Here is a 16,666-nt window from a genome sequence, read left to right on the forward strand (position 1 = left end):
AAAAACTCTACATCCAATTCAACAAGGAAGCACTTGGAATTACAGGACAACGCGACAAAACTCGAAAAAGCCTGGAGGTAACAAGACAGCACGCACTTCTACAGTTTGTAACCAGCATTTATGCACATTTTATTGTCAGTGTTTGTAACCATAGGCGGAGTTGTACTTTTGTGGGGCTGGGGGCAAAGCATGTTGATGACTGAAACAAAAGTCAAAAGTTTGGACACACCTAAACATTTTTAAGTTTTATATATTTTCCCTACTATTGTAAATCTTCTCTGAATACATCAAAACTATGAACGAACATGTTGAATGGCAAAAAAAGTGAAATAACTGAAAACAGGTTTTATATTCTACATTCTTCAAAGTGTCCACCTTTGAGGTGTCCCCAAACTTTTGACCAATACTGTATATATGCATATATATAAAACTGTTCAAGCTCAGTTCTTGTTGGTTGCGTTTGAAAGCTTTGGTTTACAGAAATTCTAAATACCCATCTTGCCTCTACAGGTGTAGTTTTGGCTTAGTAAAGCAAAAGCTCGTGTCTTAGGTGCTCGAAAAATGATTTTGACCCATTATGAAATACGTTGTAGGATTCTTGTTCATTTCAATAATTTTTGTTGTTTGTTTTATTGCTTTACAACTTTTATAGACAATATTTTAACAGCTAGGTCTTTATTTTAAAGGGGAAGTTCAGAATTTTTGACATTAGGCTTTATCTTGGAGTTAGCGAGGGTTTATTTAGTCGTTGGAGTTGATTTGGACAAATTCCGTGCAGTTTGTCAGTTATTTGTTAGTTTCAGGGCTCCGGGGTGGCTAAGCTAGCGCGAGTCAATGGTGGTTGATATCAACTCCATCGACTAATTAAACCCCCGCTAACTCAAAGATGAAGCCTTATGTGAAAAGTTCAATTACATGCGATGACATTTTTTGTTGTCATTTTTATGTTGAGGCAGCAAAGGAGAAAAATTGGTAAAAAGTAACTGATAAGTTACTTTTAAAGTAACTTAGTTACTTTGATGATAAAGTAATCAGTAAAGTAACTAGATTATTTTTTTTAGGTGTAATCAGTAACTAAATTACTTTGTTAAGTAATCTCTGACAACACTGGTTGTAACGAACCTAATTACTTTTTATTCAAAATACCCCTAAATCGGCAAAATCATTACTTGAATCTATCTTTAAATGATGAAACAGTTTTAAAACTTTCACATGTTGAAAGTAGACATGAGGGAAATTATGGAATAACGGGCGCAATTTTAACAACTTTAACCGTTGATTCACAACATTACATGACCTCCAAACGTAGCAAAGGTTACTATGTTGTTGTTTTGTTTTGTTTTTTGAAAAAATGGGAAAAAAACATGAAAGGTAACACTAGTTACTTACTCAATACTCAATACTCAAGTTACTTACATCATTAAATTAATTGAATGTAGTTTAAAGCTGCTGATACAGAATGGGGACTTAAGTATTTTATTTACTGTTTTTAACTGGTAACTTGATACTAAAATAGTAGTTTGGTTTATTTAGCCTGAGAGGATTTTTGAACAATTTTGCAACAAATATACAAAACATTAAAAAAAAAAAAAAAAATGGGGGGAGGGGGGCATCAATAATCGATTTATAATCGAATCGGAGACTCTGAATCGTAATCGTAATCGAATCGTTAGGTGCCCAAAGATTCCCACCTCTAATGACATTGCTTAGTGTCCTGAAATAGCCACCAAACCTCACCAAAATGGGCTCAAAAATTTCAGCTGTGTTGTGAAATGCCACTCTATTTGATGGGGTGTACTGTATTTCTTTGAAAAAACTTGTCTGTCTGTGTGCATTTACAGGTGGGGGTGTGTGGGTGTGTGTATATACAGATTACTATGAATACTGTAGTTTTTGAGGGAAACAAATTACACTACAGTTCAGTTGTTTTCCTTGGAGAGATTTTAACTTATTAATGGAAACTCCATTACAAGAGTGTTTTTGTGTTACGAGCTTGGTGACGGAACGAATTAAAATCGTATCTCAAAGGATCATTGTATTTTAACAAGAAGTCCCTAGAGCAACACTAGATAACTTTTCAACTTTAATAAAATAGTTCCATAACATTTGTGATATGTCAACTGACAACTAGTTGAATGACATCTATTTTATATCTTGAGGAGGTCTGTATAAGTGGTGTGCCCCAAAAATCGATTATTAGATGCATCGAGATTCGACACGTGAGATTTGATTCCGATTCGTAAATGTTCAAAAATGATGATTTTCCCTAATAACTTTATGACAGCCGCTAACGAAATTCAAGACACGTCTGCCGTCCTTTACACCTTTAACGGACGCACGCTTAACGTTATGATGGACCCTGCTGAAGTTACTGAGCGTGAGATTTACTCCTGTTCAAAAGACTCAAAAAAAAATTGGTCGCACTTTGGGTCCTCTTCCGTGTGCAAGTTAGTTTTTAGAGTGACAGGGGAAGAAAAATAGTTTGTTGCTCCTTGTCTTTCAGTTGTCCAGCAGTAGGTTCACGTCGTGTTAATTGAACAAAGTCCCTAGTGTCCGTCTATCAGAGGTGAGTACACAAACCCTCTTGTACTGTTTAGCTTTCATTGTTGTTGTGTTTGAGATGTTACGAGTTAGTGCCGAGCGCTATGCTAATTAGCGACTTCGCTAACATGTATTTCCATGTCAATTTGTGCGCTGTTTGATGGTGTACAAAAGTTACTCCAGATGCAGAACGTTTAAAACCAGGATTAGCGTGTTGAGTGTGTCAAACATTGGTAAAACAGGGTGGTGTCTTTTTTCTTTCTCACAACTGTGTGTATAATGTAAACATGATACGAGTCATACACACTTGCTTTTTATGGAAAATAGTTCAATTATTTTTGTTCTGATGGTAATAATGTTAAGCTGTGGCTGTAGGTTTAGGCTCTTTAGACTGCATTTCTGTTAATTTCATTTAGATTTAAAAAAAAAAAGAAAAATTAAACAATATACTTAGCGTATGTTCCAATTTGCTAGTATATTTTGAATAATAAAAATCTTGTTCAATGGAAAAAAATGTTTTTTTTCTTTTTAACCCAGAAAACTGAAAGTAACACATTTCCGAGGTGTAATAGCTGGTGCAATAACTCCAATATAATTTCGCATTTATACAAAATGAAAGGTTAGTAAACACTATCATGAACGTTTCCCACCAGCTATGAGAGTTAACTCCAGCGTGTTTAGTGTGTCTAGCGGTGGTAAAATGTGTTTTTTTTAAGGGTGTCAAACGATTAAAATTTTTAATGGAGTTAATTACAGCTTAAAAATTAATTAATCGTAATTAATCACAATTAATCGCAATTCAAACCATCTATAAAATATGCCATATTTTTCTGTAAATTATTGTTGGAATGGAAAGCTAAGACACAAGATGGATATATACATTCAACATACGGTACATAAGTACTGTATTTCTTAATTCTAACAATAAATCAACAAGATGGCATTACCAATATTAACATTCTGTTAAAGCGATCCATGGATAGAAAGACTTGTAGTTCTTAAAAGACAAGTTATAGAAATTTTATATCAAAACCCCTCTTGATGTTTTCGTTTTAATAAAATTTGTAAAAATTTCAATCAAAAAATAAACTAGTAGCCCGCCATTGTTGATGTCAATAATTACTTACACAATGCTCATGGGTGCTGAAGCCTATAAAATCAGTCGCCAGCAGAGAGCTGCAAAACTCCGAAAAACACAACAAGTACACCTTTCACTGTGCTCTCATTTTAATCAGTGTGAGCGGGGCATTTGTGCGTTAATTGCGTCAAATATTTTGACGGGATTAATTTAAACAATTAATTACCGCTCGTTAACGCGATAATTTTGACAGCCCTAGTTTTTTTCTCTCTCTGGCACACTCTCTTTGTTGAGAAAGAGTGTGTGTATAATGTAAACATGATATGAGTCATACACGCATGCTTTTTATGGAAAATAATTCAATAATTTTTGTTCTGATGGTAAGAATGTTGAGCTGTGGCTGTGGGTTTACACTCACCTTGAAGAACAGCATTTATTTTAATTTTATTTAGAATCTTTCAGTTTTTTAATTCATTTTAACTTACCATTCTACTTGTGTTCCAATTTGATAATATGTTTTGAAAAATAAAAATCATGTTCAATGGAAAAAAGGTTTGGCGTTTTTTTGGTATTTTTTCAACCCAGATATGTCAAAGTAACACATTTTAGAGCTGCAATTGCAATTCGGTTATCATACCGTCAGAATCTAATACCAGCAAATGCCTAATCTCAAAGGACTATTTTATTTCAACAAGAAGTCTTTAAAGACTCACCTTTTGTTAACTTAAGGAAAATATGACTTCAGTTTCCACCGATAGCGTCACAATGAATTTGTAGGGAAGCAGTGCCTTACTGAAAGGCCACTTAATGACAGGAAAAATTTGGACAGCCGCCTTAGAAATGACCCATCATTTGCTATCCTACATCTAGCCAGTCATCATTTCTGCCATGCCGGCTGCATCCTGTTTCATCCTGAAATCAGAAATGCGGCCAAATGAAAGCTAATAGGTTCTCGGCAAGCTGAGACTGCAGGTTATTTCTAGGTCGAGGAAATATGGCATCCCATGCAATTCAGATGCTTCAGAAGTCCATTGAGAGAGACTGCTGCTTTCATAATTTTTGTTCTTGTCATTTTTCAGTTTGTGATGGAGGATAATCTTAACAGAAGATGATTTCTGCTCCAAAGATGAAGGAGTGTTCTCAGAGAGGTCCCATGAGGCTGACTTGTTCCCTTACAACGCATCATTTTGTCACATGCATACTCACTCTAGCGTTCCGTTTTTGCCGATCTAATATAATTCTCTACCTTTCATTACTTTTCAAATCTCAGTGACGCCTTCTTCGACATTTTCATTTGGCATGACAGCCATCTGTTGCGATGCCAACTTGTATTTGCTGTGTACAAGACGGCAACGCTGGTTATACTGCTTTGTGTAATAAGTAACCTTGCCAGGCACTTTTATTGGTGAGTAATTCACAAGCCTGCGGAGCTGCTTAAGAGTCTCACTCCTATTAACCCGATAAGCTTTCTGCAGATTATTGAAGCATATTTTGCATTTCTGACCTTACTCTTTTAAAAGCACTCTACGTCTGCAGAGATGCCTGATTCGGATAAAAGAAAAAAATATTAAACAAATAATTGAAATAGGTCAGTGGAGAGTCCAATCATCTGCAGCACCATCTGTCTCTCTAATGATGACCTGACTATTGTATGTGAAATGCTTGGCTACTTCTATAAACATCTTTTCATCACTTGACAATTCTCTACATTTATGACACGTGATCCTAGCTGTCGTTATTACATAATCTAATCACCATTTCCCATCATGCAGCTTCAATAGACAGCGAAGTTCACATTAGGGCTGCAGCTATCGGTGATTTTAGTAATCGAGTATTCTACTGAAAGTTCCATTGATTAATCGGATGAAACATTTTTTTCTTTTTTTTTTTCCAGGTAAAGAGCAATTATAAATATAGATGAGAAAACAGGACAATTCACCTAATATTGAACCAGTTCTAGACAATCAGTGTCTTTATTTTAGATGTACATTGTTGAAAACAGCCAACAAATGATGTGACTAGAAAAATAAAACAACATATTCCCTGCTATCACTCGAAAAACTAAAAAAAAAAAAAAAATTACCTAAAAATGTCATTACTGAAGATGTCGGGTCCGATCACGTCATTTTCAAAGTATCGGAATCGGCAAAAAAATACCGGACATGCCTTTTTTAAATATATATATATTTTTAATTAAATCGTTTTCTAATTGTATTTAACGTTACAGACAAAATGTCTTACACTCATCCAGAGTCTTTAGTTTTGGCTTAAAGTAGGGCTATCAAATTTATCGCGTTAACGGCGGTAATTAATTTTTAAAAAATTAATCACGTTAAAATATTTAACGCAATTAACACATGCGCTGCACGATCCACTCACGCATTGTCGCGTTCAATCTATAATGGCGCCGTTTTACCTATATATAAAGCTAAAAGGCAGTGTAAAATGAGTAGAGTGAATTTTGGCAGTCTTTGGAGCCTTTTTTTTAATGGTTCGAGCCTTACAATCCTTCTCTCAACTAGAAACTGCAATTTCGGGAGAAATTACATCTGGGTCTTTCCTCTGTGGAGATACAGATCTTAGCCCCACTCAGGTCTATCAATAGAATGGACAATAATGCCAGTCAGTGGCTTTAAACAAAGTAAATGCCATTAAAAATGATTTGGAAAATTGGACATCCATGTCCGTCAATGGCAGCACCCTCCATAAGCGTCAATGCAATCGGGGACATTTGGGGTACACGTCATATTGATATCTGGACGTTTCCTGTTTATTTGGGGATATTGTTTTTTTTTTTTGCCGTTAAAAATCAATGGGAAAAAATTTGGACGTCCATGGACGTCATTGGTATTAACTTACATAGCTGTCAAGGGAATCTAAGTACATTGGCATCAATAAAATGAAAAAAGATGCTGAAATGCCATTGGAAATGAATGGGAAGTTTGGACGTCCATGGACGTCAATGGCATCACCCTCCATAAGCGTCAATGCAATCGGGTACATTTGGGGTACACGTCCTGTTGATATTTGGTAATTTCCTGTTGATTTGGGGATATTGTTTTTTTTTTTGCCATTGAAAATGAATGGGAAAAAATTTGGACGTCCATGGACGTCAATGGTATCAACTTACATAGGTGTCAATGGAATCTAAGTACATTGGCATCAATAAAATGAAAAAACGTGATGAAATGCCATTGGAAATGAATGGGAAGTTTGGACGTCCATGGACGTCAACGGCATCACCCTCCATAAGCGTCAATGCAATCGGGTACATTTGGGGTACACGTCCTATGGCATGGGGTGGCGTGGCTCAGTGGTAGAGTAGTCGTCCTCCAACCCAGAGGTTGTGGGTTTGATTCTTCGCCCTGATGAACTCGCCTAAGTATCCGTGAGCAAGATACTGAACCCCATGTTGCTCCTGGTGCTGCGTCACCAGTAGGTGAATGGCGCGATAGTGTAAAGCGCCTTGAAAGGTGGAAAAGCGCTATTTAAGTGTAACACCATAACACCATATTGATATTTGGTAATTTCCTGTTGATTTGGGGACACTGTTTTTTTTGCCATTGAAAATGAATGGGAAAAAATTTGGACGTCCATGGACGTCAATGGTATCAACTTACATAGGTGTCAATGAAATCTAAGTGCATTGGCATCAATAAAATGAAAAAACGTGATGAAATGCCATTGGAAATGAATGCGCAGTTTGGACGTCCATGGACGTCAATGGCATCACCCTCCATAAGCATCAATGCAATCGGGGACATTTGGGGTACACGTCCTATTGATATCTGGTCATTTCCTGTTGATTCGGGGACACTGGTTTTTTTTTTTGCCATTGAAAATGCATGGGAAAAAATTTGGACGTCCATGGACGTCAATAGCAGCGCGAAAATTCCGGTCGTGCCGATACTTGAACGGTGCCGATTGGGGCTATGGTTTTGGCTGCGCGGCGCGCTGTAAAAAACGTCGATAATTATTGAATAATAATAAAGAAATAAATACAATAAAGTTGCAGAACAGCATTACCTTGGCCTTTCCTTTGGAAAGACCCAGGTAACAATTAGAAATATCGTGGGAAGCAATGTGGGGAAGAAAGGTAGTGGTTGATCTTTTTCTTAACACCCTATGTTATTTCCCAACACAGAGAAGATATATCCATTGGTGCCAATACGCACAGTCATGGTTGCACTTCCCATCATGCATTTGGGCAGAACAGTTAAATGGCTACAGTATCATTTACTGAAAGCTCAACAAATACACTAGATGGCAATATTTAGTCACAATATACAAAGTCACATTTATCCTTTCAGAATTACAAGTCTTTCTATCCGTGGATCCCTCTCACAGAAAGAATGTTAATAATGTAAATGCCATCTTGAGGATTTATTGTCATAATAAACAAATACAGTACTTATGTACTGTATGTTGAATGTATATATTCGTCTGGGTTTTATTCATTTTTTTTCTTAATGCATTGCCAAAATGTATATGATCGGGAAAAATTATCGGGAATGGTTGGAATTGAATCGGGAGCAAAAAAAAAAAGCAATCGGATCGGGAAATATCGGGATCGGCAGATACTTAAACTAAAACGATCGGGATCGGATCGGGAGCAAAAAAACATGATCGGAACAACCCTGGTCATTACGCTGGACAACACACATCACTTAAAAGTTAGGTGTTTTCCCCCACGTGTTTCAATTGAATTTCCATTTGTGTTGAGCTATTTCTAAGTTTTAGTTAAGTTTTAAGTTAGTCTAAATTGTAGGTCTTGATAGGATTTTGAGTTTTGCAGTGTTCAAAATAAATGTGTGATACCTGTTGTATTGGAGCCCATTAGGCACCAGTGCCACTGTGTTTTTATCCATCAATGACTACCGAGCTAAAATTGACAGCTTGGTTATGTTTTTATTTTACACCCTCATCTCTCTACAAGGCTGTGTTATTACAGATTAAATAAAGCCTGCATGTAAAACACGTTAGCCACGCCTCAAATGTACTGATAATTAATAAAAACCTATCCCTCAGCAGGGCTAACATTACGTTAGCAAGGTACAGTAACGTTAATCTTATTTATTAGCGCTAAGTCTACTGCTTTAAGATGGCAGATGTTTACTAACGCTGGCAAGTCTGTCATTTCACATCTAGTTCTACATACATGTGCTAACGCTGCCGAGTCTGTCAGTTCACTTATGGTTCTATATACATGTGATATCTATGAGACGCATCAGAGAGAATGGATTTGACGTGTATTGCTGTCAATGGCAGTGAACTGGTTACAAGTTTTAGTTGTACTTTTTGTGTTGTGCTCTGGTAATATCAATGCAGTATTTGTCAGAAAAATCAGAGTTAGGTATTTTTTCAAAAATTGCGCAGCCCGATTGTACGGGCAATTTTAGAAATGATCTTAACAATCCTAACCAAATGGTGATACTTAACGAAAACCGGACAAAATTATAATTTATTAGTATAATTATAATTGTTATAATAATATAATAATAATAATATAATAATTATAATAGTTTTAATGGTTTCCTCTCATTGATTGACCAGATAACCTTAAACTACCCCAAAAAATATATGGCCATCCGAAAAGACTTTGGGTGAAGTCACAGCTAATTATGCCAACACTCTTCTTTACAAAAAGAAAAAAAATCTTCTGCAAGTGACATCAAATTAGTAAAGTGATAATGAGAACAAGTAATTTGCACAAATTCAGTCAGGTCAACACAAACCATACAGTATTTTCTAATTTCTTCGGTTCATTCCGATTGCCTTTTTTTTTTTTTTTTTTTTTAAATACTTTAAGTTTATGCACTTTTTAAATAATAATAATTCCACAAAGTAACACACCTAACGGACACACATTTGCTTTGTTAGTTCTTGTGTTGAGTTTCTTTTAAAACAGAAAAATGTGATAACCCTCTAAAAAGGTGATAATTATCATGTAAAAACGTGATACTGTCATGTAAAAATGTAGTAATTATCATGTAAAAACGTGATATTATCATGAAAAAATGTGATACTATCATGTAAAAATGATAATCATCATGTAAAAACATGATACTGGACTTTTTTTAGGCGGAGGGAGCAGCAGTATGCATCTATATAAAGTAATTTATTGTGTTCATTTAAAAAAAAAAAATCGTGCAAGTCCAGGTATGTGCACAAGATTGTGCAGCTTTCAAATCAACTAAAATTTAAAATAAGCATGATGTGCTCATTTTAAATCCTATCATTGAAAGACTAACTAAAGTGTATTTTCCTGTGATAGTCAAGGCCCTGTAATTTTTTTTTTTGCTTTAAAGTGGTTTACAGTTTCAATGCTGAGCAACATCAGGGTTTTTTTTTTGGCTTTTGTTTTTTGAGTGTCTTCGCTGCAGTAAATGGGAAGTCCTGACAGTATATTACTTGGGACAAGATAAACTGACTGGGCAGAACTGAACACACAGAAACGAACAACAGTATCTACCAAGCAAAGTCGTATTTCTCTACAGGAATACCTGACACTTTCAGTGCATTAGATTTGGTTGATGGTATGTAGCGCAAAGTAGTGTAGTGCCTTTTCAGGGTTTTTTTTTTTTTTTTTTTTTTAGGTGGGACAGTGCAAGTCTTTTTTTTTTTCTTTTTTCTTGTGGAAGCTCAAATATTTATGCTCTAAGTTGTTGCATGAACTGCTGAAACTTGCTTGGATGAGAAGCGAAACATCTTCTAAGACGAGTAGAACAGCACTGTTGCAATCGATTCAATGCCATGAGAATACACAGAGTAATGCGTGCAATTGCAGCAACATCAGTCCGTGTCAGAAAATGATCCCTGCAAAGCTTCGAGGAAGAGATTTTGCCTCAACCTTTTTTCAATAATTGCCTTATTCTAGTTAGTTTTTTAAAGTGACTTTTCAAACTTAATAAAATATTTTCTTAACATCCCCGATAGCAGGTGACTGTGCGCCAGATCCGCTTCAGCTCGCCAGATCAGCATAGCAATCATGTCTGCTGAACGCGGGGTTCATCAATATGACAGTCCAAATGATAGGTTACACACAGGTCAAGGGCGGACTGTGCAGACCGGACGCGCTGAAAACCTGAAATTTAATGTTCGGCGTGTGACGTCACAACAGTGCACACCCAAAAGGCAGGCATCCGCTGCAACACAGCGGAGCGACGGCATAGACTCTTCGCCGTCATTAAGCATTCGAAGTTCTGCGTCAAGGGAACGCGTTGCTCTGTAATTTACCGCCATGCCACTAGAGGGGTAGGGCTTTGTATTTGTATGATTTTGGGGCACTCTTGTCGAATTCCTTTACTTTTCCTCCGGTCATTGACAGCAATGGCAATGAAGATGGAACGTATGTATTTTGCAGCTGTAGCTAATTTTGTTAATACAAATGTTGAAGCGTAGGCGACACAGAAGATGTTTGCGAATGTTTGAAAACGGCGGTGTTGTTGTGTAGAACCGGAAACGTTCTGAGCGGACCAATAAAAGTCCTTTGACGTTCACGAACTTTACGTCACGCGCGTAGTCTTGACTTTTTGGAGGTGCACGTCAGGCTAAGGTGTTCTGCCAAAATGTCCTCCATCAGCGAAACGTCCTACAAGAGGCAAATTTGACAACCAAAGTACAACTGTTCACTTTCAAGTTGTTTTGTTTAAATGGCTACAGGCAGAACATACTAAGAAAATACTTAAATGTAGTCATATCAAATAAGATCGGTTTAAATACGCTACGTGACTAATCTGGTCAACAGATCAACACTCTGCTTTAAAGCTATCACAAGAAAACACAATGGTTAAAAGTATGCGAGGCAAATACATGCAAAAGTATTTTTGAGGCAATGAAAAGGTAATTAAAAAAAAAACTCAATAAAAACAAAAATATTGAGTACTCGCCCCTTTTAACCACACAACACCGGTGGGGGAATAAGGTACAAAATCAAACGTTTCACATTGTCAACATTGTCATATGCTGTTGTTAAGCCAGAACTTGTTTCATTACCTCATTACTAGTCATCCTTCACACTGCCGCTGGAAACAGAAATGGCGTTTATTCCATCTGCATGCGACTGGGAGATCAGGATTTTACGACGCTGTGCGCTGGCCTCTTTGGAAACGGAGTCTCTATTAAGGCAATACACTACCGCTTTTGTCCACCTGCGTCACTAAAATCGACCAAAAACTGAAAAGTTACCAAGTGTTGCTTTAAGTACCATTACCTACATTATCTATAGAAAGTGACCTGATATCAGTAGGAAATGACCTGTAAATCCTACAAAATCAGCAGGGAGCAACCAGAAAATGAATAGGAAGTGATCAAAAATGAAAAGGAAGAGACTCAAGATGCCCCCAAATATACAGAAACTGACCTGTAAATGCTTCAAAATCAGCAGGAAGTGACCTGTAAATCTTCACTATATTAAAAAGACGTGACCTCAAATCAACAGAAACGGACCTGAACAGTGGTATAAAAAAGTATCTGAACCTTTTGGAATTTCTCACTTTTCTGCATAAGATCACCATCAAATATGATTTGATCTTTGTCAAAATCACACAGATGAAAATACAGTGTCTGCTTTAACTAAAACCACCCAAACATTTGTAGGTTTTCATATTTTAATCTGGATAGTATGCAAACAATGACAGAATGGGGAAAAATGAATGAGTGAACCTTCACATTAAATATTTTGTCCCCCAACCCCCCCCCCCCCCCCCCCCTTTTGCAGCAATAACTTCCGCTTCCTGTAGCTTCAACTCAGACTGGCACATCGATCGGAACTAATCTTTGCCCATTCTTTTCTACAAAACTGCTGTAGTTCGGTCAGATTCCTGGGATGTCTGGCATGAACCGCTGTTTTTAGGTCATGCCACAGCATCTCAATGAGGTTCAAGTCTGGACTCCAGAACGTGTATTTTGTTGTTCTGAAACCATTCCAAAGTTGATTTACTTCGTTGTTTTGGATCATTGTCTTGTTGCAGCATCCATCCTCTTTTGAGCTTCAACTGTCTCACAGACGGCCTCAGGTTTTCCTGCAAAAGATCCTAAAAAACTTTTGAATTCATTCTTCCAATAATGACTTTAAGTTGTCCAGGCCCTGAGGTAGCAAAACAGCCCCAAACTATGATGCACCCTCCACCATGCTTCACGATGGGGATGAGGTGTTCATGTTGGTGAGCTGTTCCATTTTTCCTCCACACATGACGTTGTGTATTACTCCCAAACAATTCAACTTTGGTTTCATCAGTCTCAAAATATTTTGCCTAAACTTCTGTGGAGTGTCCAAGTGCATTTTTGCGAACATTAAAAGAGCAACAATGTTTTTTTTTTTAGACAGCAGTGGCTTCCTCCGTGGAGTCCTCCCATGAACACCATTCTTGGCCATAGTTTTACATATAGTTGATGTGTGTACAGAGATATTGGACTGTGCAGTGATTTTTGTAAGTCTATAGCAGACATTCTGGGGTTCTTTTTTACCTCTCTGAGTATTCTGTGCTGAACTCTTGGTGTCATCATTGGTGGACGGCCACTCCTTGGGAGAGAAGCAACAGTGCCAAACTCTCTCCATTTGTAGGCAACTTCTCTGACTGTCGAGTGATGAACATCTAGACTTTTAGGGATGGTTTTGTATCATTTTCCAGCTTTAAACAAATCAACAATCCTTGATCACAGGTGTTCAGACAGCTCTTTTGCCCGAGCCATGATGCACATCAGACAATGCTTCTCATCAAGACATTTCTTACCAGGTGTGCGTTTTATAGTGGGCAGGGCAGCTTTAAACCACTCATCAGCAATTGGGCACACACCTGACTTAAAATGTTTGGTAAAAATTGTTTTTAATTGCACTTTAAGTTTCCTTAGCCGGAGGGTTCACTTACTTATTTATCCCCCTTCTGTCATTGTTTGAATGCTATCCTCATTAAAATACGAAAACCTATAAATGTTTGGGTGGTTTTAGTTAAAGCAGACACTGCATTTTCATCTGTGTGATTTTGACAAAGATCAGATCACATTTGGTGGTGGTTTTATGCAGAAGTAGGAGAAATTCCAAAAGGTTAAGATACTTTTTCGTACCACTGTAAATGTTCCAAAAGGTACATGGAGTGACCTGGAGGTGTTTATTGACCAACAAATTTCTATTCATTTTCTAGTTAATATAGTACAATTGTTTTCAAGCTGGGAAAACTCAGTAACGTTAGGAACAGATTTTTTCGAATTTTCTCCTTTACAAAACTTTGAATAACGGCTCTCCTTATAAAACACCTACAACATTGATATATTACATCAGGTATCAAGAAGGCTAGTCGTGAAATATTCTGTGTGATCAAGGGTAACAGTAGTCATTGGTGAAATCAAGGTAAAGTCATTGAATTTTTTTCTCCGGCTCATTTTTGCAGCTTTGTGTGAACTGCTAAATTGAATGTGGCAATGTATTAGGCGAGAGATGTTGTTATTGGAAAAACACTTTGGAAGGCTGTCTACTGATGGCCTTGCAGCCATGAATCAAAACATTTTTTGCACGCGTGGAGGAGAGTATAATAAGGCTTTTTAGAAAGCAGTCCGCCAAACCGTTAGTCCAGCGACTCAGAGAAAGGAATGTCACGTTTTGATGAATGTTTGTCTTTATTCCCTTCTCCCTGTACTAGTAAGCTCTTGCTATATCATAAAACTTGATAAATTACCTCTCTTTTGGCACTGTAGACTAATTATTTCTCTCATTCAATCCCCTCTTGTGTTTTTCAGTAAGTGTGTACCATGCCCTTAAAGTCCAGCGCTGCCTAAAGCATACGTTCGTCTGTCCCGTATAGTATTGACTGCGCACTTTATGACTGGCTCTGAATTTGACATCCCATATTGCGGCTGATTGGAATAATAGCTGCACAAAGACTGAGGAGCAGCCTGTCAAAAAGGCTGGGCTTCACGCTACAGTAATCTACTGCCGTAATATCTTCTACGTGTGCAGAAACCCTTCAACACCCCTTAAGTGATGAAAAGTCAGGCGTGAGAAAAAAACATCTGGTGTTAAAGTGAAAAAAGGGCAGTCATGAAAATGGAGCAGAATAATGAAAGTCTGACGTCTTATCAAAAGTGGCCAAACATTTGGACGCAAAATATTTTGAATTTTAAGTCTATTAAAATTAGGGCTGTCAAACGATTAAAATTTTTAATCGAGTTAATCACAGCTTAAAAATTAATCTTAATTAAACGCAATTCAAACCATCTCTAAAATATGCCATATTTTTATGTAAATTATTGTTAGAATGGAAAGATAAGACGGATATATGGTGGAAAACACTGAGGTGACTTGAAGTTCCACTCTGAGACCCCCAATTTGGCCAATTTTCAAAAATGTCCGATATGCATGTGTGATACATCATTGGAAAGCTTAAAATCTCAAGTTTCTGAGGGAAGAAATTTTTTGAACATGTGGGCATTTAAAAAAAAAAAAAATTAAACAGCAAAACCCCATCTGGAGGCGAGAGCACGTGAGAGCAGAATTACAGACGCCATGACTTTAAGAAATTATTATCGCGTACCTTGTTTCGATCTAAAAACTCCATGTAGCATGTATCACTGAGTGTCAAGACACAGCTGTGAATGGTCACAACTGGATTTTTTGGGAAATATATGGGTGAAACATGGTAATATAACAAGGGTGGCGATGCAGAAATCGCAGACAGATGTTCTTTTTCATATATTTACCCTTTTAAACGTTTTTTTAAAAAATTATTTTCTTTGTTTGGATTGATTATTTATCTAACATATCGGGGAAAATGCGAAAGTAACAACAAAAAAAATACAATTAAGCGATAGTTATGAGGCAAATATCCATGACTTTTTTACAGACACCCATTTTTTAAATTCTGATGTAATTTGTTTAAAAGTTTAAAATATGTGAGTGAATAATTTTTTGAAGTCTTTTTTTTTTTTTTTTTTTTTAACGAAATATTGGACATCGAATAATGATTCAAAGCTAAAAATGACAGACATTTTGAATAATAAATATAATTAATTACCTTCTTTTTATGGCTGGGTTGAAACAAAAGCGGTTGCGCGACGTCTGTAAACGGCGGTTTCCAGGGTAAAAGGGACAAATCAAAAATAATTTGGAGGCTTAATGGGCCATGAATCTGCTATGGCAGCATATAGACATATTGTTCTATCAAACACAACAGTTCTTTTGGCTAAAAATACAGCAGTTTATTTTATAGAGGGTTGCAAGAGCAGAAACTGCTTTTTCAGTCTTGTCTGTGTTTTCCGCCATATACATTCAACATACTGTACATAAGTACTGTATTTGTTTATTAGAACAATAAATCCACAAGATGGCATTAACATTATTAACATTCTTTTTGCCTTCCCACAGACAGAAAGACTTGTAGTTCTTAAAAGATAAATGTGAGTACAAATAATAGTAATTTTTTATCAAAACCCCTCTTAATGTTTTCGTTTTAATAACGTTTGTAAAAGTTTCAATCAAAAAATAAACTAATAGCTCGCCATTGTTGACGTCGCCGAGCGGGACTTCACAAGGGCTCCCTGCCATTCTTCCACAGTGTCTTTAACTACGTAAGATAGTGATTGAAATACACCACAAGGTGTCAATGGCCAGTTTTAATTAATTAGAGATCTAGCCAAGGCAAAGTCTGAGTAAGTTTTATGTGTATTTTGCATAGCTATTTTGATTGCGAATGCCAGTTCTCTTTGCATTGAGCACTTTTCTTTTTGTGAACATTATTTTTTGAGGGATAGGAATATTATTTTTGTTGTGCTTTCACTAAATGATACTGTAGCGACTTAACTGTTCCGCCCAAATGCATTATGGGAAGTTGGGCGACCATGTCTGTCAGTGGTGGCTGCAAATGGTATATGCTCTGCGTTGTGCTCAATAAAGCGTGTTAAGGAAAAGATCATTTCCTTTCATTCTTTCCCACGTCGCTCGCCACAATAGTTATGTAGGTTGTGAAATAGTTGCCAAAACTTATGACAATTAACAGCGCGGGCCAATGAACGCCTTGTCCACTCGCATTTCTCTGCCTCTTAGCTCTCTATGGG

The 16,666-nt window shown here is 36.9% G+C and overlaps 1 protein-coding gene across 4 annotated transcripts in view; it reads left to right on the forward strand.

Moving 5' to 3' along the window:
* Positions 1-16,666, forward strand: part of b3galt1b (UDP-Gal:betaGlcNAc beta 1,3-galactosyltransferase, polypeptide 1b) — a 100,219-nt gene that overhangs the window by 61,032 nt on the left and 22,521 nt on the right. The window contains exon 1 of one of the 4 annotated variants that reach the window (XM_057853470.1): positions 13,704-13,967. The exons of the other annotated variants lie outside the window; for them this stretch is intronic. The gene's annotated coding sequence lies outside the window, so the exon portion shown is untranslated. Of the gene's footprint in view, positions 1-13,703; positions 13,968-16,666 lie in introns of those variants that run through there. 4 annotated transcript variants of the gene reach the window in all.

This window comes from Corythoichthys intestinalis, chromosome 12 (genome assembly GCF_030265065.1).
Source record: "Corythoichthys intestinalis isolate RoL2023-P3 chromosome 12, ASM3026506v1, whole genome shotgun sequence".
Lineage (NCBI taxonomy): Eukaryota > Metazoa > Chordata > Actinopteri > Syngnathiformes > Syngnathidae > Corythoichthys > Corythoichthys intestinalis.